This window comes from Melanotaenia boesemani, chromosome 11, assembly GCF_017639745.1.
Source record: "Melanotaenia boesemani isolate fMelBoe1 chromosome 11, fMelBoe1.pri, whole genome shotgun sequence".
Classification (NCBI taxonomy): Eukaryota; Metazoa; Chordata; class Actinopteri; order Atheriniformes; family Melanotaeniidae; genus Melanotaenia; species Melanotaenia boesemani.
The window spans coordinates 8,620,731-8,644,415 of NC_055692.1; the positions used below are offsets into that span (position 1 = coordinate 8,620,731).

The 23,685-nt window shown below is 39.2% G+C and overlaps 1 protein-coding gene across 3 annotated transcripts in view; it reads right to left on the bottom strand.

The window, feature by feature from the left end:
- The window catches only part of slc20a2 (solute carrier family 20 member 2), a 46,440-nt gene extending 27,013 nt beyond the window's left edge, over nucleotides 1–19,427 (bottom strand). Inside the window, exon 1 of one of the 3 annotated variants that reach the window (XM_041998438.1) lies at nucleotides 19,130–19,427. The gene's annotated coding sequence lies outside the window, so the exon portion shown is untranslated. Of the gene's footprint in view, nucleotides 1–1,345; nucleotides 1,479–19,129 lie in introns of those variants that run through there. The other 2 variants (XM_041998436.1, XM_041998440.1) reach the window with 2 other exon arrangements.
- Nucleotides 19,428–23,685: the final 4,258 nt, after the last annotated feature.

Sequence of the window (23,685 nt, forward strand, 5' to 3'; positions counted from 1 at the left end):
TCAAAGAGCAACAGCAGAGGAACCTGAGGGAACAGAGTCTGGGTTTCATGATTATCTATGACACTTTTTACTGTCAGACTCGGTGTGACAAAATGAACATAGATGGGTCCATTTTCCTTGCCAACACAGAGGCCCATTACACAGGAACTCACACGCCATCTCAACACTTTTACTTGGCTACAGTCCACCTATCACTTTCTCTGCCTTTCTCTGTTTGCCACAATTGTCCTTTTCAAAAACACAAGCTGAACACTGTGCCCTTATGCTACTTGGCTCCAGCAGGCAGAGATGGGGGCACTCGCTAACCCAGTGAAGGAAGAGTCTGTGGGCAACAACACAAAGTCAGATCAGACTTCATGTGTCTCAGTCAGTGCCTCAAAACATTTATGACGGTGAACCAGGGAAAGAAAATTTTGACATAATAGGTTTACAAAAACCATGAATCATTGCCCAAAATTTATAGAGAAAAACTAGTTTTGCCGTATCAACCACAAGCCAAACAAGAGACACTCGTTTATCACTAACAGCAGCGAGTCTGTCTGCAACACCAATTAGTCTGAAATTACACTTGAAACCAATAAATCAAAACATGTTGTGAAAGAAGATCAGTCATTTATCACATTTAGCAGCTACATTTATTTAAAAGAAAAAAAAAAGTTGAAGTGAATGATTACTGATAAAATATTTTAGATATGAACAGTTTAAATCAGCAAATACCAAACAGATTTATTTGGCCAATATGGACAGAATTAAACATGTTTAAACATGTTGAACCCAGTTTTATATATTTTCAAGTACTCCTTTATATTTGTTCTTTAAAATAAAAGAAAATGTTTAATCATTTCTGTAATTGTGAGAAAAAAAAAGAGAAATGAAAGCAAAGCTTTATAGTCCATTTAAGCAGTGCTCCTAAATTTTGAGCTTATGCTGCCATTTCCAGTCCGGAGCAGCAGTGCCGTTAGTTAAAACAGTCCGACACCTTTTTCATTAATTTCAACTTTTGCCTTCTAATTTTAAGTTTTTCTCTCTGTTGTATAAAAACTTTCTTAAAAAATTATTCTTATAAAAAAATTTCTTGAGCTAGGGTAACACTTCAAAACTGAGGCTATTTCCTAAATGGTGAGAGAGAGATAACCAACTTTTGTGATAGATGAGGGACAATGAGCAGGTTTGTGATGTCACAGAAAGTTTAAATTATCTTGAAATCTTACAAGCTCAGCTACGAGTTACCTGGCTCAAAAAAGAAAACAAAAAACAAAAACTGTCTGGCAGTTATATACATGACCACCTCACGGTCTTTGTGCGGTTTAGCCAAAATAATAAAAAAAAAACACTGATTACTCACACACAGAAGCCACTGGTACGGTTCAGGTCCTGTTACCTTCAATCTCACATTTTCTCCACAAACTGGAAAAGTGCTGACAAATTCATACATGCAGCAGTCTGATCTTGTGCTTGTTTGAGTCCCCGAGACTTTCTCCTCTGTCGGCTCTCACTCATCGTCTCCCTTTCTGTCCCCCAACTGGTCCTGCCTGGAAAACGCCTATCTGCGTCAGCTGCACCTGCTGCCTCTGACTCTGTACTTCACAGCAGGGAGCACCGTCTCCAAGAACCCAAACACACAAAAACACACATGCACACTGGACAATGTGAAGATCAGTCAGCTTTGATAGGGAGGAGGGGGGCCTCTTAAGAACGACAACAGAGCTCGTTGCTCAGCACCATCTTCAAAGTTTCCTCATGCACACAAATTTCCATAAATTCTCTCACTCCATTTTCTTCCCTGCATTGCAGCACAAAGTCGTCAAGAAGCAAATAAGTCTACGCGGGCAAAAACCAATACTTTTCATCACACTTATTGTCAATTTATCCCACCGAATAACCTGTGTCCTTGAGCCTCTTAAGTCTGAAAGAGTCAATGAAACATAACAGCATTTTCTTTCCTTTTTTGCGTCAAACAATCTAAATAAAAATGATTAATAGCAGACAGCATCTAAGCATTGTAAAAGGTTCTCACTGTGTAGTTCTACAGTTGAAGGAACCACATAAACTACTCCTACCAAAGCTGTCAACCTTGGGAAAATAATGTGTTCCAACATTTACAGAACTTGTTTTTTTATGAAAACTAGGCCATGTTAGGCTTTTTTCCTTCCACAGGCATGCATTTTATAATTTACTGATCTGAAGCAAACATATACACTACTTGCAAAAGGGGTTAGTCATATTAAATTTTCAGGTCAAAATTACAGAAAAGGTTGAAAAGTAAAACGTTATAATGGTAATTCCTTCATTTTTAACAATTTATTTACAATAAATGTTAATAAGGGCTGCACGGTGGTGTGGTGGTTAGCACCGCAGCCTCACAGCAGAAAGGTCGCTGGTTTGAATCTTGGCTAGGCTGAGAGGAGTGTAGAGTCTGAATGTTCTCCCCGTGTACGTGTGGGTTCTCTCTTCCACTGTCCAAAGACATGCATGTTAGGTTAATTGATGACTCTAAATTCTCCCTAGGAGTGTGTGCGAGTGTGAATGGTTGTTCGTCCCCTATGTGTCCATTGAAAGGACACATAGGTGACCATCCCCTGCGATGGACTGGTGACCTGTCCAGGGTGTACCCTGCCTCTCACCTGTTAATGCTGGGATAGGCTCCAGCTTACCCGCGACCCTTAATGGACTAAGCGGTACAGAGAATGAATAAATATTAATAACATAATGTTAATAACAGTGGTGGGCATACCACGACATAAAAATGTTAATGTCTCAATAACTTGTCATGTGCTAGGTGTTGTCTTGGGGGCCGTCCCCAGTATTTTAGCAAACCACCCTTTCATCCCCATGAAGCCAGGGATTAGCCTCCATGAAACCGACCATGTCTGAAGCCAGGTACCAAAGTGGGGATGACAGGGTTTGAGTCCTCTACCGTCTGCGTTACTGTGCGCACAGCGAACCTGCACAACTCGAGGATATGACGTCAATGTGACGAACACACGCCGATTCCCAATCCAGCATTCCTCAAGTTTTTTATGCTTTGTAGTCAAGCATTTTTTTAAGAAGCTCAACTTCTTCATTAGTCCAAAGAAATGTTTCTCTTTTGCTTCGCAGTGAATCCTCAGCCATCTTTTCTTCTCTGCTTCCAATGTGTGCTTCCTGCAACACGCACTGAGCCTTTATCTGCGCATGAGTTGTTTTGCTCTAGCTTTGGAGTGTTACTCTTTAGCACTACCCACAGCCTTGTAGTATGTACTACGGCGGTGTCATGGGGATGTTGAAGCCTAGTTTTCGCCACTATTTTCACACCGTTTTCACACCTGAACCGGTTTCGGTGCCATGTGGACATGGCCTTGGTCTGATGAGAGAACTGTTTAAATCTCAGCCTGTATGCAACTTGCACATATGAAACTAAAAACTGTAAACCTAGCAAACACTGCTGTTTAAAGGTGTCATCACCTGGTCTTTCATGTATCCACTGTCTTCTAAGTGTCTTTAATAAGTTTTAAAAAAAAATATTTAAACAAAAACAAAATCAAGCAAAGAGCTTGTTCTGACCCTTTGCTCATATCACAACTTTGTCTCGTGAGAGTTCATGCAAGCTTTTGACTAATGTTAATGGGATGCGTGCTGATTGGATGCAGGGAGGCCAGAGTTGGAATGGCGGCTGGCCCAATGCAAGCACAGTGCGTCCGACTCCAAAACATCAACAGCTTAGTGATAACGAGCGAACCTGACGGAGCAGCAGCTTACGGAATTCAGCCATTTATGTTTGAACCAGACTCCGAGCCTGAGAGTGAAGATACCGAGATGGTGAGAGACGCACGTTTACAACAAAACGTTTAGAAAAATTTACGCGGCAGAGGGGGTCAAACTTTTGGGTTCATCCATTAGCATTAGCGTTAGCATTAGCATTAGCGTTAGCAGTAAAGCATGACTTTATATCAATATATCATTCCACGCTTAAAGCATGACTGTAGGCATGGAAGAGGGGCTGGCTTATTCAAATAGCCTCCTGTGATGACGAAATCACAGGAACAAATTAAAATCACGTTTGCGAGTGTTTACCCTTGTATGCGGTTCTGCTGTGAACAAAGGGCCCGGACGGAAAAACTTGACTATCTTCAACAGAAAGGCTTTCAGGGAAGTTAACACTTTGGTCCAACACCAATACACGTTTTAACTTGAAAAAAGTGCAATTTCCGGGTGATGACTCCTTTTAATTTTCTGAGAACACCTAAGTTTCTTCACCATTCCCTTATGGGAGAGTGGGACATCACAAACTACATTTTGAAGAATTCATACATACCGACAGCTGATCAAACTGTTAATTTGCCTCAAAACTGCACCATTTACAGGTTGGAAATCAAGTTTAAAATCTGTGTTAATAGGGTATACGCTTGCAGTTGTGACACACGTCCTTGTGTGCACACACTGTGATGCCAACATATATCATACAACATCGCCTGACTTATAGTTTACTCCCAGTGTGTCATAGAGAAAACTACGATGCTACATCAGTGGAATAGTGTTGGTGTAGGTAGTATCTTAGAGGAAATGCAAAGCAATTGTGGAAATTTTGACAGTTCTCCACCCAACTTCCCATTTTATCAATCTGTAGTATTCTCCAATGACCTGCAGCAGTGCGGAAAGACAGGAAGGCAACTGCTCTCTGATTGGGGAGTTTGATTTGTCATCAGCCAATCAGATGTGAACATGACCAAAACATCAGCATCTGCAACTTCAGGCTTGCACACAGGTTTTTGCTTCGCATCCGTAAACAGATGTTTGCACAGAAAACTTGATTTCTCTTTACAAATACATTTTTTTTAACTTCTCTTTACAAATACATTTTTAAATCCTTTTCTACAAATGCCCAAACTTGAATTTCTCAGGCAGATTTGTTTTATAGGGTGACAAAACTTCAAATACCAAACTGAAATTATTTGCAAACATTCATTTACAGCTGCAAAATCTTTATGGTTTATATTGAGCCTACAGGAATGTGCACAATAAACATCAGCGTGCAATCAAAATTAACCTAAAGCACAGAATTTTAAGGTTGGAAAATTGTATAATGTTGATTTAAATCACTACCCATGTCACACTTTATCTATAGCCATCTATACTATTAATGATTTGCCACTTTAACAGGTTTCAATCCAGTTTAACGAATGATCAAAAACAATCTTGAACTGTTCACACTGACCACATATCCAAGCTTTAAGCAACACTAAACCAAGCTTAGGAACAACGGCAAACAATAGACCTATCCCCCCGTGAGACTTTGAGAGTTGTGCAACAACCCTTGCGTTTAAATACTCTTAAGGTCAGTTCTCTCCGGTTTCAGTGGGCAACAGTTTGGCTCCATCACCCTGAAATGGCAAAGTGACTGAAGTAGAGTCTCTGTATGACTGTTAGGTAACTGAGGCAGATGCACTGTATTATCAACATGTTGTTTGTGACTTGTGGCTGAATAAAAGTCCCAAAAAGGAAATTGATCAATACAAAACAAGTAATACGAACGGGATGTACAAAGATATCAGTTAAAATTAAAATATAATTATAAATTTTTAAGTTCAAAATCTGGTATTTCAGATTGTTTTCTAGAAACAGCTGCACACACATTTACTGCATAAAAATCCCCAAGAGCTAAAACTGTAACAATACAAAGGATGGAGAGCTTATGATAACAATACTTTAAGACTCAGAAAATATCAGTCACTGCTAAGAATAACCGATGCATACACAGATGCAGATTCTGAAAGAACAATTAAAATGTGTCATATTAGCAAATATAGAGCACAACTTAATAACCAAAGAGAGCCGGTGTTGTTGGCTAGGCTTCACACCATGTAACAAAGTTACACTTAGTACCTACCAACTATTGAGGTTGTGATCTGACTTTCTTCTCTTTCTGCCATCTGTGTCCATGTTTCTGAATGCAAATGTCACCTTACCCTTGACCCCCTCTCCATTTTCCTTTCCTTGCCAACCCCTCTGCCCCCACCTGCTTTAGCCAGATGGTTCCAGTCATCTTCCATGAATTGGCAATGGGACCAAAAAACCTCATTCACCCCTGTCCTCCTTCTTTTACGCCGTCCCAATCTCTCCTCCTTTAACATGTGCAAACAGTGAAGTGTTGATCTAGCTTTGTACTCACAAATGCAGTACCAGGACCTCCAACATCGCAACCTGTCTCGACTGCTGAGACTGGTAATCTACTCCTGGCATGTTCGGAGCTTTTAAACTGTGCTACTAGGGCAAAGTGGGTGCCAGTATTAGTGAGTGCTGAATGAAAAACTAGTGTAAAAAGAGTGAGAGAGGTGACGTACCAAGAAAATGTTCTCTTGGATTGCTCTCTCACTCTAATGAGAATAAATGCTTGTTATATTAGTCAGCTGCTGAATAACCCATGAAATCTTAATTTGTGTGTTTTCCAAGTGGAGATCTAAAAATTCAGGATTTTTGTTGTAATGAGTAAAGACAATAGATGGTCCTTCTGCTAATGAAGGTATGTGACTGTTTTATATCATGCACTTGGACGTCATGGAATCAATTTGAGAAAGTGAGATGATCATTTGGTGGAAACACTGCCACGCTGCCAGTTCAACAGGAACAACATTAACCTTTTAAATACACCATAAATCTCAGTATGATGAGTAGCTCCAGATCAGGAGATGTTTACCTCTGCTCCATGACCAGACTCAAAGCTGCTTCTGGCTGATCCTGCTCTCGCTTGCAGTCAGATAGTAATGCCTATTAATGAAACGTGTGGAGAAAAACATTAAAAAAGGTAAAAGTACTGTAACAGACAAAAGCTGGAGCTGTGAGTTAAAGTACTCAAAATTACTCTTTAACTTTAGGTCTCTTCTTCTGGCCAGGGACATTTTCTATTTCTTTTTTTATTATTTAGAAATGAAATGCAATTAAATGCATTTTTTTCAAACATTAACAGAGCTTGAGCTTACAATATTAGTGTCTATGTATATAGTTTGAGTCAGTCGTCCACTAAAATCTATTTAAATTAAAAAATGTTGCCTTTTGGGGCAAATATTCTTATGCCATTAAATTGCAATTAATCAAGATTAATTCATTACAAAGCCTAAAGGTGGACTTATGGCTGCGCTGCATCTGCGTAACCATGCCGTAGCCTCGGCATAGCTCCGCAGAGGCTCGACGCCTACCTCTTCCCGACTTGACGTACACCCCTGCTTCGCAGACGGTTACGCAGAGGTACTCCCTTGTGATTGGTCAGTTTGGAATCACGTGTTGTCGGATATCTGAATCGTTTCCCTGAAGTTGTGTGGTAACCACCGTTTTTAAAACAATAACCAGTAGATCAAGTTGATGAGAGGCTGATCGAATTATTTCTTCGTTATCTTCCACAAGCTAATAAAGAGAATGAACCATACTGGACGCCATTGTTGTTTTAAAACAGAAAATACCTACCGAACTGAAGTGAACCATGAAAAGAACTCCGACATGGTGAGTTTACCGGCCAATACCACCCCTGCTGCCACCTTCAGATTAGGAGGAGAAACAGCAACATGACACAAAAACAACGCATACCCCCTATGCTCAAGTGCGAAGACAAACTCACCAGCGTCAGCTACACCGTAAACGACTGCACTCAGACGTCGCGCGAGCATAAATCCGCCTTAATTAATTAGATTTTTTTTAATCAAGTCCCACCCCTACTTAAAATATTGAATCTGGCTTTTGTGTTTTCTGGATACATAAAGAAACTTAAATTCCAAATCTAACATCTCATTGAAAAAAAAAATCAATGGCTGGAAAGATGCATGTTTTACATCCATCATTTCACATGTTCATTGTTTAGTTTTTGGTACTACTAGCTGTCTGGGAAAGCACTGCAGGGTGCTAGTGTCCTGCCAGTTAAAACAACACGTAACAAAAGGTTAAATGAGGACACCATTACACACAAATTGTTTGAAGTATCTGTGTGTATATATAAGCACACTGTGGCATGAAATAGCATTTTTTCTTCCATTAGCTCCAGTACCTACAGTATAACACGTGCAAACTTGGATAACTGTGTCCGCCACGTGACATGAAAGGATAAGTATAAAAAGAAAAGAGAAAGCAATGGACAGAAAATGAGAATGAGAGAGTGAACAGCCCCTCCTAAGCTGGATATAGTGGCCTGTGCCCTCCTGCTCTTAATCCTGGCTTCCAGCACATGACCCAGCTAACAGTATTACAGAGAGCTTTGATTAGACCTGCTGCTGAGCGCACGTAGTGAAAGACGTGACAGCGGCAGGGGTGGGGGGACATGGGGTCCTTAGTTCCTCCACTATTTAAGATTGTTAGGCCCCTGCAAAGACAAACACATGCACATGCCATATTAACTGTACTTTTATCCTCAGTGTACACAGCCTACACACAGCTGAAAAAAGGCACGAGACAGGCTAGATTAGGCCTGCAAGACAGTGAGTCAGCAGTTTATCCTGGTACTGTTATTCTGGGTGAAGACAGAGTAAAGCTCAAAAATGTGCTGCTAGCATTAGAGGGGTCTGACGGGCTAAGTTACAAGAATGCCACTTAGAACAGTCACAACAGGGAGGGAAATTTCACATCACTTTAGCAAGATGCCTTAAGCTCAAAAGGAGATGTTCCTTTTTTAAGTTTACATGCTACTACTCAAAGTTAATGTTGATTTAAAAGACAAAAAAAAAAAACTTATCTAAGGATTGATATTATGCATGTTATGATCACTTAACTCTACAATCAACTATGGTATTAAACACTTCAATTAATTAATTGTAAAGATTTCTCAATACAGTCACCTTCTATAAAAAATCATGCGTGAACCATAATGGCAGATCAACACAACTACCACACGAAACAACGAAAACAAAGTTACACCGCATACGCGTGTTGCTGTTTGTGTTGTTCCATGTGAGTTTCACAAGAGACATGTTAGAGTGGGACACTACATCGGAGGAAGAGTTACTCTCTCCAAACAAATGGATTAAGCAATCCTTGTAGTTATAGAAGAAGAAAACAATCAATTTGCCACTGTGAAGGACCGCTCGCCTGCCTGTAAGGACATAAAAAGTTGGAGAAAATACATCAAATACTTTTCACCACCTGTAGGCTAACCAGCAGTTTTATTGCTAAAGGTAAATGCACAGTAGTTTACTTAAATGATGCTAATGTTATCTGACATAACACTGAAATTAAATGTTATCCTGTCATTTGCTATTGCTAATCATGTACGACTTGGGTTGGTCTTACAGCACAGCAAGAAACGTTTCTGTGAAGGATATTTTCACTGTCTAAACATAAATCCACCTGGCATAAAAGTGTATTTAATTCCAGATATCTGGTCTTGTGTTTTTTTTATTTCCACTGCTCCAGTATTATTTGTGTGTCAAACAGCAGCTCTTCTGCTCAATGACGGCTGAAAGTCAAAGCTAGCCAGATGCTTTTCTTTGTTTCTAAATTCTCTAGTTCAGTTGAAAAGAAAACCATTTTTTATAATTGGATTTCAGAAAGAAGCCTCCCAAGTCTAGGTAGAGGTGCTTTGTCTATCCATTTTCTGAGAGAAATCCAGAGCTAATATTAAGTATTTATTTATTCTTTACACAGAAAGGGGGATTTAGTTGGAATGAGACTTGTCGGCTACTAAACTTATATTATTTTGTTATGTTGGCATGGACTGTTCATTTGGTTTTACACATTTATAGTGTTGGAAAATTAATGCAGAATAAGACATTTTTATACAGTATTTTATACATATGACACAAGTTTTGATAAGAGTAAAACTCAAACGCAGGAGCACTAATCAAACAGAAGTTGATATAAATTGCCCTTGTAGCTCTGTCCTGAAATGCTTGCCATATCAGAATATTCCGTTCAATATTGTTAGCCAGCTGTCATACTGACTCTGGGGGCAGATATTTTGGGGACAGCGTACTTTAAGGCTGTGAGTGGCATGTGCTTCTGTCTTTGTGTTTGAATGTCGCTGCATGCTCGATGCTGAGGAAAACTCAATGTGACAAGTGGTCTGCTTTTGTTCCGGTGATGGAGGGTTTGTTTGCTTGGGTCACCTCTAATCCAGCTGGGATGAATCATTTCCTTGAGACTTTTCAACCCATCATCTCAAATCAGAAAATAATCCCACCTGACCAGGAGAGGGCACAACAAAGCTCAAATCTTGTAATAAAAACTAAATTAATGCAGGTAGAATGGAGATATACCACATTAAATAAAAAACTGCGATGTATAGCTGCCTCTACCAGTGTAATCAACCAGTTTTAAAGTAAGTTTTGTTTCAATAAGCGTTCAGTAAAAAAAAAAAAAAAAATCTGTGAAACTGCTTGAAGCATTATTGCATGACCGAAGCCTTTTAGGAACAGTGTATCACAGCTAGAGGCTGTGCTGTTTCTAAATTGTTGGCAAAATTATAATACTGTCTGATGACAAGAGCCCTTTCAAGCTGGGCGGATGCTCCTCTGTTGCACATCATGTTAGGTTGTGTGAAAGTGCAGAGGCAGCATTTGGGGGCATGAAGGGCTGAAACTGTTGCTGATGTGTAGGTAAGGAGGTAGTTACAGAGGCAAAACCTGTTCTGTCTTGTATGTGTTTACACATGCCAGCCAGATTCGCAGAATTTGCTACAAAACAATAGTGCTGTTGTCACTCTTCCGATTCTGTGAAGCTGGCTCGATGTGTGCAAGAAGAAAAAATGATGTCAGGCTTAGCCACCTCTGCTTGGCATGTATCAATTAGAACAACCGGCTATTGGGATACCTTTTTTTGCCAATAAGGTGCAAATGAGTCCATGAAAAAGCCATTTAGGCAGATATAATTCAATTTCTATAACTTTCTCATGGTATTAATGCCACTTTAGAGGCAGTGACAGTGTTAGTGGCATTTGACAAGTCTTGATAACAACGGGGTGTTGACTACCCAGCGTGTTAGGTGCTTAAGCTAAATGCAGAGATGTTGCTAGTCCACCGTCCATGACACATTCAAATTTGAAAGGACGCAGTAAACTATCGATGCGTCCCAGGGACGCACCTAAAGCATTTTTTCAACAACTTATGCTTAAAATCACAGTAGCAAACAAAACTTTTTTGACAGCAGATCAAAAAAGCAATATCCACCCTCTGCTCATCTAAAAGACGCACATACGTGACCCCCATACGTATCGCAACATGCTATTTTAGCCATACCAAAACAACTAGCCAGTCAAAAGCTATTTTATTTGACTTTTGTATGTCATGCCACTGTGAGAGTTGTTTTATAATAAACTTTTCAGATTTGAAATTTTATTTAATTTCATATATACATGAATATGTCCGTTAATTATAACCTTGTACCACCATCAAAGAAGTTTAACACTACAATTTAAGAAATGGAAGAAATGAAGAAATAGAAAGAAATACATTTTTTGTTTTTTTTTTTAATTGGTGACCCGTAAAAAACTTCTCTTGGATCTACTCAAATCGCCACCTGTGGGTCCCGGGGATTCACTACATTAAAAACCTATAAACATCACTGCAAATGCTTAAAGGTATATTACGTAGAATTTTCCCAAACGAACAGCAAACTCATACCAATGAAATCCCTCTAAAACAAATGTTTTGACCCAATAAAAATGTGTGGCCGTGAATTTTTCTGCAGATACAGCTTTATATCGTCTCATATCTTTTTGTGCCCAAGTACGTTTCACTACACAACCACTTTGATAAATCTCCATTCAGAAAAGCACCAAATCAAACTAGAAAAACAAGCAGAACAACAGGGACATCTGTTTTAAGGAGAGATTTTCAAGAGGAATCTCTTGTTATTCACACCTCTGTAGTGTGCTACAGACAATTTATACGTCCACGCCTGTTTGAACACAGTTCTAGTATGTATGGGACAGCTTGTACCTGGTTCGGTTTACTCACATGGAAACTATGTAGCCTACACCCTGGCATACCATTCAACGTTTCTATTTGTTTGCATGTCCAAGAAACATTTTAGGACATCTCAAGTAAGAGTTTACGGTGATGGACTTAAAAAGTACATGCAGTACTTCTAATTTAAATTAGAAACGAAGATTTAGCCATCTCACTTCATCAGTCATCACTATGTGCATCCTGCTATGTGCCAGCTTAAGGAACAAGGTCTTCTACAAACAGCAAAAACCAAAGTCTCTAAAAACCTTAAATATAACTTTGCAGCTTATTAAGTGATTATGTGAAATAACATAAAATATGTGAGAAATTAAATCGAAGTTAAAGATATCCAAACTATGCTCCACAAGACCAATATCAGTGTACAAAGTATTGTTTAGAAATACTTTCAATTAAATTTTGCATGGCATAAACAGGCGTGTTTATGTGCAAGGATTATGTTGTCAGGTTTATTGACTACAGTTCAGACTGAAGCTGGGTAAATCCTTCTCAGTATTGTTTTGGTGGTGGTGGTGAGTGGGTGGGTGGCGGAGGACAGGGGGTGGGGGGGTCACTTACTGTAGAGCCAAAGCAGGGCTGGAATGTGTGTAACATTATGAAGATGTCGTCGCCTGTTCAGTGCCAGGAACCCTGGAGATTTGTAATATTTTATCCTTGTCTGCTACAGTTTACTAGCCTGACATTACCCCAAAAAGAGCATCTTTGATTAACTACAAGACCAGTTTATTCTGTGAACAGACCATCAGTCTTTTCCCTAAGGTTTCATGGACTTCTGCAGTATTTTTGCATATTAACTTTCCAGGCTCTTTTCCAAAAGGTTTTTTTTCATATCAAAGCTATAAGCAGGACCAGTTATACAATTTAACATTATTAAAAGCAAGAAGAACTAATCCTCTGCTGGACCTGGACCATTCATTACATTCACCACCGAGTTTTAACGCCCCGATTAAGACCCCTAATAAAAGAAAAATAAGAAAAGTCCACCTAATGGTCTTTTACTAAGTCTTAGCTCACCAGATCTTAATGACACAATTCAAGGCAATTATTGTATGTGACTTGAGTTTGACAAAATATTTAAATATCAATGCAACAGTGGTGGTTCCTTTCCCCCCGTCGTTCCCTTTATTTACATATAAATCAGATTATGTGAAATCAAACTTAATGTTCAGATTTTTATGCCAAACAGAAAAAAGTGCCCTGCAATAAAAAATGTGCAAAATCTATCTGACAAATGACACCTTGAGGCCAAAATTACAAACCTTCATTTCAATCTCATCTTGAACAGAATATTTTACCGTCAGTTGGCTGGCCTGCTCTAGTTTATCCCCAACCCACGAGGTGGCGTCCAGATAGAAGCAACTAGTTTCCGACAACTTCCCCCACCTTCCAGCCTTGCTGCTCTGAGGTGTCACATATCCAACGCTCACTCTTGTTACTAAAGGCAGTAGGGAGGAGGAATGACTTGGCTAGAAATAGAATTGTCACATGAGTGTGTGCAGTGACCAGTCAGCCAGCTGCTCAACCTTACATGGAATACTGCCCCATTTGTACAGTCAATTCCAATAGGTGGTACGATTATCAAGAAACCAGCAAAAATCAGTGCAAACCGCCAAGTCATTCAGATAAGAGACTTGAGTTATAATGCATATTGTCAACATCACTATCATCCAAGATTAGATATTGTTTGAAAGCACTGAGTCAGTTTGGGAATGGATTTATAAATAGAATATGCTTTATATCTTTATCCTTCTTGCATAAATATAACATTTGTCATTGGTAAATTACCCCAGAAATACAAAGAATAGCTTTTCCCAAGCACCTCTGTATTTTCTCCACTGCTTAGCCATCAAGTGTTTTCCAAAACCCCATACTGACCCCAGAGCGTAGCGGCAAAGCTGAGTCATTACAGTCAAAGAAGGCCTGTGTATTGTTGGGAAAAACATGTACATGAAAGAGAAGAAAAGAAAATAACATTGATGGCACCTTCCATTAACAAAACCACAACACCTCGCAGTTTAGCAGTAATCCCACCATTAGCAGAGTTAACACCAGGCCAGCACACAAACAAGAGACCCTCTGTGTGACAGCGCTTTGATACGGACTCTACCGCTTACAGAAGGCTACCAGAATGACTACAAAAGAGCTCTCATGGCCTGAGTGGAGTGCACAAACAGGGCCAAAAAACACACAACGGGTCAGAGAAACTGATGCAATACGCACAGACAGTAACAAGCTAACTAGCAATAAACAGCTAGTTGTTTCACTGTATGCTGATATGACCTTACATAAAATGACAAATCCAGAGAGTTTCTTTGTTTGTTTGCTTGCTTTTCCAAGGACCTTTGGGCACTAGTGGCCTTTATTTGAATGTAGCTGGACAGAAAAAGGGGGAGAGATAGAGCAAAGAGAGAGGGGAGGGGTGAGACACAGCAGAGAGCCCCAGGCTGGGATTCGTACCTGTTGTCCCGCCTACATCGAGAAGCTTCAGCCTGTTTCGTGGGACACCTGCTCGACCAGCTGAGCTACTTTGTGTCCCAGAAGACTTGTTTTTTAAAGAGGCGATTACTCAATTCTTCTTTAGCTTCTCATTGGAAAATTTAAAAAAGCGCCTTCTTGCTTCAAAGCAAGCCAGACATGAACACTAACAGGAACCCTATGGCTGCCAACGTGACTGAATAAGTCAATAAGAGTCAGTGATAGCTGCAAAAACAAAAAAAAAAAAAAAAAAACTTCACAACAATGCCAAAATCATTCCCTGACAACAGGTCAGCATTAAAAGAATCTCAGTGTTGTGACTTATTGAGGCTCCGTTTTGGGTCAAAGGAGAATTTTAGCTTATGTGCCAGCAGTACCAGAACACAGACATTTTCATCAGTTGTAAGCTCTGAACTAAAACAACCTCTCTGAAAGCTGCTGCTTGCATGTGTAGAAACCACAAATGTTTAAAAAAATCAAACCCAGTATTTTGTGTCCATGCTGCTTAAATATGGTTAAAACACTGAAGTCGAACTGAGCCAGTGGTTGGAAAGTTGTCTAATTAAGAGCTGGCATTGTTTTAATTATCTTTAAAAGCTGTAATGTTACCCTGAAACTTGGTTTAGATTAAATGTTCAGCTTCTTTTTTTTTCCACTCATAGCTTGTAACATGCTCAATAAATATGTGCTCATTAGTTTCCTCTTACAGCAACAAACCTCTCAAGCTGACTTTTCCTGCTTTCTTCCATCCAATGAGGTGCTTCTCTGGAACATTTTTTTTATAAAGTGAAACAAAAGACAAGTTATCAGCTCTATGTGGAAAAAAAAAAGAGATGACTAACCAGGTTTTTCTGTGATGACATGGATTAAGCATCACTGGTACAAGCACACATGGAGCGCAGAGACACAGCATGAAGATTCCCATTCAGTCTGTGCTATCATGTGATGTTGCCATGGCAAAGGAGGGCTCAGACATAACAGGGGGATTGTGCTCTCAGGGCGAGGTGGGTTGATCAGAGGCAGGCTGTTCTTCGACTGTGACACTGTCTGTGCCACGGCCAACTGCCCTTCTGCCCACAGAAATAGACACACCCACTGGCAGAAGGGCCAGCCTGCACGGGGCCATGCCATCATGGAAACCTAAGCCCTGCATCTTAACTGCAAATTTATTTTACCTCCTCCTCCGTGCCAAGATCATATATTTTGTTAGACATGGTGACTTTATTTGAGATCATTAGATTATCTTTTACATTTAGCAGACTTAAGGCCGAAAATAAATTCCATTTTATGTTACAATTTAAATGTAATTATTGTTATTTTGTCAAAACAAAGATTAAAGACGTTGATAGGAAACGTTTTCACCGTTAGGAAGCTGCATCTAGCAGTAGTTAGCCATTTTCTTCTTATAAGCAATACTGATCTTTTTATTATTTTGAAGCAGAAGAAACAAGCGATGAACATAACACAGATGTGCCATTTAGTTTTTGTCTTTCTTAAGATGTTGACTAAACCCCTAAAAAGCTGAACTGCTCATTAATATCACATATTTACTCATCCACTGTCCATAGCTGTCTATCCCAGCGGCTATTAGCCGAGAGTCAGGCTACAGACAGGTCATCATTGCCTCTGGCCAGCTTATGTAGCAAACAAAAACATCTGCTCTATTTGTTTTGAGCTTTACTGAAATCTGTCTTTGGAATAAAGTGCATATAAATCACACTTTTTTGTATTTACCCTACTGACAGTGAGCATGAAAAAGAGTCTATGAGGGGATGTAGTGTGACTTGCTCCCCCACCCACCTTACGGAGGACATTCGTGGTACAAAGGAAAGGGCTTTAAGGTGAATTGAACACTGACCTGGAACTAATGGTGTAGTCATAGATGGAAGGATGTTCTTAGAAAAAGTAAACTTTCAAAACTGTATGTGTACCGAGAAGGCATACCCGCATGGAACATGTATACTCTCTCAGCATTTTGCTGAACATGTAAACATAGCTGTTTTCACAATCCCATGCATATAAACAGGCCCTCCTCTTTAGGGCAGAACTTTGAAGGTACAAGCTATAGTTGTACAAATTAACTTTATATAAAATCTGAAGTTCAGTGTCTGTTATGAAGTGTTTGGTTTCATGGTTGGCATTAACTCTATTGACCGTGTGGTCTATAAGCTGTGGCTCTACCCTGTTGCTACAGAACCAGCAATTTAGTGTGAATCACTTTGCCTCAACTGCTTCCCCCATTTTCAAAAAGGATTATATTCACAAAAGGCAGGTCAAAGTACAGTCAAACTTGAACTGAATCTAATCATAAAGTGCATGTTAGAATGAATGCAACCTAACTCCACAATGTAGTGGTCAAAGCTTGGTCAAAAGAAGTAATACCAGCTCTTCTTTTGGCCAAAGCCGGCTGCAAAGACTTGGTCCAGTTCAAATGCAAATACTGCGTGGATGCAAATGACAGCATGTGAAAATGAATTGAGATAGCTTAGAGACAATATCTAGGGAGGAGAGTTACTTTTTTCTACAGCCATTTCAAATATCATCTGGAGGTGTAAACAAGGGTTAATAGAGCTCCAAATAAATTTTAGAGACATTTCATTCTATCTAGGGGAGACTATGCCGCCACAGCCAGGTTGTTAAGGTGTATAAGCTTTTGTGAGTGTCCACTCAGTCCATATCGTTCCATTACACACATTTCCCTGTCCGTCAAAAAAGTGTCATTATTTAAGCACACTGTAAAGAAAGATTATTTTTTCTTTTCCAAACTCATCATGGATAGAAGAGTTGGCGACATGTTCTGTATCGCACAATTTCACCAAAACAGGTCCCGACTGTACACTATGTTCATTACAGGCATAAATGTAGGGAAAAAAGAAAAAAAGAGAAAAGAAAGAATATAAATAAATAGCTAGAAGCTGCTGCTGTGTGAAAACACCGACACATTTTCAAAGCAAGGCATTTATGAGAGAAAAGAAGTTAAAGCAAATGCAGGCGCTGAGGCGGACCCCAAAATTACCATCTTTCCTAATCGTTCTTTTCACAGTAACCAGTAGCGCTGGCCAATAAATCTATTTAATCAATAAGAATTATTTTCTCCTTAAATGTGCACTGCGAATGCTCTCCTTCCGTAGCTTCCGTAGATAGCTTCAGCCCACAGAGACGACCAACATCTGGGGAATTATCTCCCAGGTTTAAGTTTAATGTTGTTGTTTTTTTTTGTTGTTTTTTTAAGGTTCAAGTTAGTTTTTAAAAACCAAAAGAAAAAAATATATATATTAAAATCGAGTACGGTTCGAAAAATCTGAGATTTTATTTTTAGGCCATATCACCCAGCTGTAGTAACCAGATTAATTATTAATTCATAAACCATTCCAGCCCACTTTGTGCTTCCATAGTGCATGTAGGCGAGAGGATATATTTAGTAGAGGCTATCTGGAGGAATAAAATATGAAGACTAAATATGTTCTACTAAGCAAGGTGTGGATTAATAAAAGAACCATATAATAGTATCCTTAATTTCCACATTGTATGTTGAGTTGAACATTCCCCTTTTATGCTACCATAAATGTTACTTGACATTCAGAGAGATATGTTGTAATATCTACAGCCCTTTATAAGCTATTCTTCCCAGTGTTGCACATGTTCATGCAGATGGTCCTTAGATTTCAGTACTTTTTACTTGGGGAAAAATATATTCTGGCAGTTTCTATTCTACACATGTGGAATTGTCTGTACAAGTATATTTTAAGTTTTTTGTTCTTCCCATAACCACGTTTGTTTCGCTGTGGGTATTCGTCACTCCTTGTAAATTATTGTTCTAGAAAAATACTTATCGTGGATACAGTGGAGCTTACCCCTGCAGAAGGCTCAGTAGGCAGGCACAATTATGTCACCCTGGGCTTGTTCTCACAACTAACTTTAGGTCAACAAGCCGTCTTTATCCCCGCCTAACTGTTGTCTCTCTGACTAATTGGGTTGTTTTACGAGAATAATAATAATAATAATAATAATAATAATAATAATAATAATGTTTAATTTTTCAAGAACGTCCCATTTAAAGTTCGCTGTGGTTGTTGACCAGCGAGGTGCATTTGTGACACGTTTGGGACACTCGGCTCACCAAGTTAGTAGTAGCTACTACTAAAATTGGGAAATGGGGCGTCGCATAATGCGCATGCCCACTTTGCCCAGTTTCCGTCAAGCCGCTACGAAAAAGCTCCACAGAAGGAAATGAACTCGCGTGTTAAAGAGCCAAATGCACAAACAGGCGTTAAAAACAGCCCTCGAAGCCACGCGCTCGGCGTTTCTCGGCTTCTCCGGTTTTCGTCATTCAGTCACATAGATGAAAAGGCAACCGAAAAACCGACATGAATTGCAGCTATTGTCATCCTCGTATCTGATGCGGAGTACACGTGCAGCTCCATTCACTTACTTTAGTTTTGGGTGACTGGTGGCAACAATCAATTTTTCAACACTGACACAAAACGTTACCACTTGTGGTAACACGAACACAAGAGTGAAAGGGTGGTTATAAACTAGAGCTGCTAGTTTAAATAGACATGTTTATTTCACGCTGTATTTACACTCAGTCAGGCCTTCTCTTCCTTAAACGGAGCCCGCAGAGGCGCTCAACCACAAAAGAAATGCGCAAGGGAAGTGGCACAACGAGACATAAAACAGCGTCGAATGGAGAAAGACGTATGGGCAGCGTTTTAGTTACACAAAGATGTACTTACGAAAAGAAAAAGGACACCGCAAGGGGGGAGAAATGTGCCGCTATTCCTCTTTGCCTCCACGCCTCTTATCTCTGCCTGTATTTTCCCAGAACCGCTTTACGTGGGTTGCGTTGAAAATGTCAGATTCCAACAGTGGCTGCCGTCCCACGGAATGGTTGCCCTCCACCCAGCCGACTCATGCGACCATGTTGCCCTGAATGTCGCCTGCTACTCTCATCCGGGCGTTTAGGGGCCGAACCGTCGTTTCAACGCCGCTCAGGATGACAGCTTTGAGATGAGAGAGGGGAGGGGAGAGGAGAGGAGGGAGAGTAGCGTGAGAGAGGGAGAGTGGTCAATCTGGCGAGCAAGGTGACACCACCATATGGGAGATAGACCCTTACTATTAACAAGGTCTCTACATGAAGGATGGGTAAGAATGTTATAGGCGCATGTAGTCTGTCCTGATCTGATTCAATCTGGACACATTCGAGTGATACGTTTGGAATATATTCGCAATGTCTTAACTTTGCAATAAATCAGTGGCGCTCACATGCGCGGCTGCATCCCCTGAGGAAAAAGAAATGACACTGGTCAGGATGTGCATGAAAACAAAATATATCCCAATGCATTGTTTCCAAGCAAGGACGACAAACAGCACAGAGTACTGAATGTACCTTCAGCTCTAGTAAAAAGCAAATGCACAGTCCAGTTTCTCTCCCAAAGTCTGCTTTCACTGTGAATTATCTGTGGCTGAGACGGGAGTGAAGGAATCCAGCACATTCTAGCGTTATTCAGGAGAAGAACCGTTTTTTTTCTCAGTCGGTCTCCATTTATTTAGCTCTTATTTAATATCTTATTACATGTATGTGTGTGTGATGGATGATAGGGTGGAAGGTAATGTTTAATCCGTCTGCATATTGCCATCTATTATAATTGTGGCCACGTGCTCAAAGCATAAATGTTATGTAACCGTCCGAGCCAGTCAACAACAGTGGGTGGGAGAGAAGCAGGAGGGGGACCGTTAGAGGGTAATTAAATCAGCTTCAACCTCAACTCAGACATTTTTCAGTTTCACGAATCTGTTGAATATTTTAAAACAAAGAAATCCCAAAGCAGGCTTAAGCTATGCTAACATAGCAGCTTTTGAATATATATATATGTATATATATATATATATATATATATATATATATATATACACACACACACAAAATCAATCCTTATTTCCTATTTATTTGAATGCATCTAGTTGAGACACGACTGCTCCATTGAGCCACTCTTAGGGTGGAAAAGCTCACTCTCCGACTCTATTCTGATTCCTCTGTGCCTGTCTGACCTACACAAAGCCATTGCAGTGATATATTTCTAGCTTTTTGGACAACTTTCTTTGCATACACCTCTAACAAAACATCCAGTGGAATTTTCATAATCCTGTGAAATCTAAAAGTACTCTTTGTGGGTTGGTCCATTATGCCACAGGAATTTTAAAATATGGATATAAATACAAGAAAAGTTTCACAAAATTATTCTTGCATTGGCTTCTTGACATAAATGATGAGTTGAATCAAAATCTGGATAAAGTTGGAACAGTTCAGTTGAAATAATTTCAGTAATGTATTCATAATCGCCAAAGGGAAATCATATTATTCGCATGTGATTAATACTATATGATGATAAGAATTGCAAAATGAGAAAAAATGCAATTTGCAGTTGCAACAGATGGACAAGTTAGACATTTATTTATTTTCTTTAAAGTTGTGATGACTTTGTTGTTTTGTTTCATGTGATGTTCAAACACACATATAATTTTTCTATATAAATCTGCATGTTTGCTGGTCTCAGCTGCTGTTTGTCTTTGCCAGGACACTAGAAAAAATATTTAAGTATCAAAAGTTTTAATGTTCTTGTTATTAAAACATCATTAAAAATATAATAGTCCTTGTAAAGAGTCATTGTGTAATGCTATTGTTGTGAGCAGGAATGACTTCTTTTATTAGTCTTCACTGCAGCAGACCGGAAGAAGCCTCTGACTCAACATTCTCTGTTGTTAAATCACTGGGTGGTGTAATGTTTGCAATGTTTTCTATTATGTTAAACAACTTTTGCAACCTTTGATTTTTTTTGCACAATTATCTCCAGGGGCTCCACATCTGTCCCCCAGCACAGATCAAGTTATTTTTTTCCTTTTTTTTTTTTTTTTTTATCAGTTTGTTCAGTTTCCTTGACTTACTGGCTCTGATGCTGCTGCCTCCAACAGATGGCAGCAAAAAAAAAAAAAAAAAAAGAAATGACATTGATCACAAACATACAAATTTCTGAAAACATAGAAGGACCTAAGCTGCCTCAGTAAAGTCACCCACCTACTAAGAGAAAATTATAATATAACAAAAAAGAATAGAAAAAAATCTAAAGAAAAGATGAGGTTATTTCCAGAAAAGGTTTACTAAGGCAAAGCAAGGTAGTTCAGTTCAGAAGGTTACATACATGTGGGGTCGGCATTTTGTGCTTCAGGGGTGCTGTCTGTCCTCTAACAGCTACACAACAAATATCACATCCACATCACAGTTACAGGAAATTGATCGACTTTGTTTTTGCTTTCCTGGAGTTCTTTCATTACTTTTGAACTCTCTTTGGTCACTGTAGAATTAACTGTACAGTCTGTGCCGTTACTGAATGTGGGAGTAGGAGTTATGTAACTAACCTATGGATTTGCAAACAGAGCATGCACTTGAAAGCTATTATTAAGAAAACTACAGATTAGTTTCTGCCACTCTGCATAACGTGTACTCTCTCTTTTAGTCTCCTGTCCAGACAGGCCGGGTTGGGTGCGGTGTTTACCACATTTTCTGAATACACTCCCACCACTCAAACAAACCTTTACCCTAAATGAGTAACATGTAGCATAATCTTCATGGCCTCTTGCAATGAACAGCTTGTTTTCATACAGAAGTGAAATAAACATCTAAAACTAAACATCATCACTGAGATTTATACATGCATGTTTTTGTGGATATTTCTTTGTGCCATGTTTGATATACAAATGCTTTATAAACATTTAAGTTTTATCATTCTTTCTTTGTACTTTATGCTCAAAACTTTTCTCCTCCTTTTACTTTTCAACACCAACCTAATGGAATTACTATGCGCTTGGCTGTTAAGTTCTTACTTCTTACTTGCTGTTTATAGCTCACTGGCACATGTTAGTTTGCCAGCTTATGCTGAGCATTGATTGATTTGTTTTTGGTGATGGGTATCAGCACAACAAAATGAAATCTTAACGTTGACATGTTGTCTCCCATGCATGTGGTGGAACATTAGCAGGTGAACGTTGACTTGACCTCTTAATGGATATAATGGGAGGTCTGGGGGTTCCATTACCTTATATGGTACAGTGGTATCAGCTAATAGTTGTGATAAGCATAGTGTGTTGTGTGTTAAATCAATATTTGAACTATTAAAATACCTATGCTTTGTGTTTTTGTGTGGTTGGCATTGTGTCATTGTTGTGCAAATACTTTATATTATGTGGGCCATTAAAACATTGTTTGCTTCTAAAAAGCCTAAAGACAAAAAGTGTCACAAACTAACATGATACAAGCATATCAGAATTATATTTTTATATATATATATATATATATATATATATATATATATATATATATATATATACTTAGTAGTTGTTTAATTATTTATGTATTTGTTTGAGTACCACTAATATATATCAGGGGTAGCAATAATCTCATATGTTCCTGCATATGATTTATTAGTCATTTGGGCATATATCATGTGGTTTTCTTGTTTCATGTTTATGTATGATGATGTTAATTAGCATGGCATGACAATGCTCTACTTGTGAGTTTTTATTTATCAGATTTTTAACTAGAAGTGAAAGAGAGCTGTTTATCATAATTTCTGATTTACTTTGATTTGGTCTTTATTTTTTTTTTATTCCATTGATGTACTCGCGTCCCATGCAGAGTACACCCTGCTTCTCACCCTATAGCTGGGACAAGGCCAAATTAAAGAAAGCTAAAAAAAAAAAAAAAAGACTGGAAGTTTTAAACCATCTTTTTTACAACACATTTTAGACCCTGCCCAAGGACTCCCACCCTAGTTACACTTTTATTGATATAAAAACAAAATGTTCCCATTGAGTATACTGACATCTGACAACAGCATCCCTTTTCCTGGTCTTTATGTTTAAAGCAGGGGTGCCCAGCTCCGGTCCTCAAGGGCCACAAGCCTGCAGGTTTTTGATGTATCCCTGCTCTAAAACCACCTGACTCAAATCCATGAGTCATTGTGCAAAACTTAGTAGGCTGTTGGATCTATTTCATTTGAGTCAGGTGTGTTGAAGCAGGAAACATTGGAAAATCTGCAGGACAGCGGCCTGCGAGGACCGACTTTGGGCACCCCTGGTTTAAAGGATGAACACATGATGCAGGTTGTAGAAACAAGTAGCTTTGAAAAAGAGATCATCATGAGACAGGATATGAATACCAGCTTTTATTTTTGTGATTGTGTGTAATATAAGTGGCTCCACCTAGCACCTTTCTCCTAGTCGCATGTGAATATAA